Below are 2,520 nucleotides of genomic sequence, written 5' to 3' on the forward strand. Positions count from 1 at the left end.
GACGAGGCTGGCATGGACTCTGCTCTAAAGAAGGAATTCTGGGCCTGCTGATGGACCCATAATGAACATGTGGCATAATTATAGCAGGGTTTTTAGTGAATGTAGAAAATGGTAGTTTTACGGGTTTTAGAATTGTTTTATTTAGTTTTAGTAGATTGACAACATTTTATTACGTACATTTTAAGGGTATTTTTAGAGGAGGGCATCCTTCTTCTTCATGTTAACACTTTGAGATGTACTGTCACACTAATGTGGTTTGTTTGACGATGGTGATGCAGCAGTCTGTTTTCACAGTAAGTTACTTTATGTTAGTCTGAATGTTCTGCTTTTCTTGGTTCTCAGAAACATGACTGTGAAATGTGAGGCCGTCATTAAGTTTCTGTTCCTGTCATCTTGTTGTTTCATTTTGTTTTTGTGTCTCTTTGTATGTTGATCTCAAACAGACAAGAAACGGAATTAGAAATAATTAAGACTTCAACAACTGACTGAGTAATGCGAATATTTTTAAAAATCCTTGACCCAGTTTTTTTACTTCAATGCTTCATTTAATGCACGACTTTCTAGAGTCACTATGGAGACAGTATCATCCACAGCAGCAGCACTTGTAGCTGTAATCACAAGTGTCGATCTGCAGGACCCATGACCTCTATACAGAAGTCTGACTGATCAGTCCCACCTGATAATCGTAGATCCCCTGTCGCTCATGGCACTTCTTATTTTTGGGCTTAACTTTAGAGGCCTGAACAGCAGGCCCTAAGGGAAGGTTATAATTAAAAATGTTAGAGTAACCTCTAAGAGCTATTTGCACTAATAAAGACGAATAAACTTCACTGTTCCTTTACTGTGCATGATGTCTGTATTCACTTTTGTCTACATAAAAGTAACTTATACAATTTCTGGTGATTTATTCTTTTAACGTTTTCATGATTTTCAGCTTTTCCAATCACTTACAATTTAACTTTTACTTCTCACATGATGCTTCCAGGTAGTTTAACTGAAAAAAACGTATTTGTGAACCATAATTTTCCTCTTTTTAGCTCCAAGAAAATGTTTTTCTTCCAAGAGCCTGATGAGGAATCTCATCATTCTCATTTACTCTAACCTTTCTGACATGGGGGGTGAATGTACTTGAAGTTTGGACAGATGCACCAGTAGCAATGCTAGTTGTAGTACTCAAAGGACCAGATGTTGATTTGCCAGATGTGGTGAAAAGTGGAGCAGATGAAGGGAAAGATGTAGCGTTGGTAGGGATCAGTGAATTAGATGTGGAAGAAGAAGACAAAGGTGTTGAATCTGAAGGAATAGCGGTGGTTGTAGGAGAATGAAATATATTCTTCTTACTGTTCTCAGACTCTCTGCATTCAGATTTACAGGCAGCTTCTGAGTCAAGGTGAGTGACATTTGTATTTGTAGGACATTCTGTTCCAGAAAATGCTTCAGTTCCCAGCTCTGTGTGGAGTTCTCCCAAGGTCTTTGTATCCAGATATTCATCTGTGTTGTTGCCCCAGTGTGCACTTGCCAGCCATTTGTTCTGACTGTCACTGTAACAGCCGACCAGAGCACTGAAGGAATATTGATCTTGTTGTCGGGCCTGTTGTTGCTGGGCTGTGCTCCAATAACTACAAAGCCTTCTTTATTGTTTTTCTTTTTTGTTTTGTTTATGCAAAACAATTCAGAACACATCTGATGCATTTCTCCATTCAGTTCCAGCTTTGTTGAACTGGCCTTGTTGGGGAACAATGTTAGTCAATATAAAAGTAGATATTTTTTTCTAAATCAGTAGAGCTATAAGAGCTTGGAAACAAGTGTCTTCTGTCAAATCATTTTATGTTTTTGTAGTCTTCATTCATAGCCTGGTGGTTGTAGTCGATACTGTCATTTGATGTTCTCATATTCGGATTGTCAGTTATGTTTTCAAGCGGTCAAAATCAAAAGGATAGATTAGTGATGCATGCATGGTTGTTGCTAAATAGATTAACAGATTAAAAGAGTTAAGTTATCACCTCAGGATAATTTATTTCAGCTGCTTTAGCTTTTTTTTATTTACAGAGCAAACTGTGAGGTCCTGCAAACTGTAACCAGCAGATTTCAAACACAGCACCCCCAGGCCCTTTTCCTGATCTCTGGGGACTTTAATCACTTTAATCAACTGTGTGGCATCCTAGGATATCTGGTCAATCTGAGCCTGTCGCTGGGGAAAGTTCCACAGCTGTGGAAGACCTTGTAAGGAATTTCTTTCATTTATGTATTGATCACATTGTTTATTAGTAATGCTTTAAGGTCACTGTTTTTGCATGCCTACCTCACACCCTATTCAATCGCTTAGACAGATGGTGGGGGTCTGGTAAGGAAATGGGGACATTCACACGGGAAGCCTGGCAACACAGGCAGTGAAGCCTTTTGTCTTTTCTCCACTGTAAGAAGTAGCAAGTGAGTGGTAAACTTTGGGGGAAAGACCAAAGGTAAAGCTGTGTACTCCCTTGTGTTCCTGTAGGAGGTATTTAAACCCAGGGCCATGCT

At 39.1% G+C, this 2,520-nt stretch overlaps 1 pseudogene; it reads right to left on the reverse strand.

The window, feature by feature from the left end:
- Positions 1-646: 646 nt before the first annotated feature.
- Positions 647-1,919, reverse strand: LOC148103964 (uncharacterized; annotated as a pseudogene).
- Between the last annotated feature and the right edge of the window lie 601 nt (positions 1,920-2,520).

The sequence above is a fragment of the Neolamprologus brichardi genome, chromosome 3 (assembly GCF_056152115.1).
Source record: "Neolamprologus brichardi isolate AB-2024 chromosome 3, ASM5615211v1, whole genome shotgun sequence".
Classification (NCBI taxonomy): domain Eukaryota; kingdom Metazoa; phylum Chordata; class Actinopteri; order Cichliformes; family Cichlidae; genus Neolamprologus; species Neolamprologus brichardi.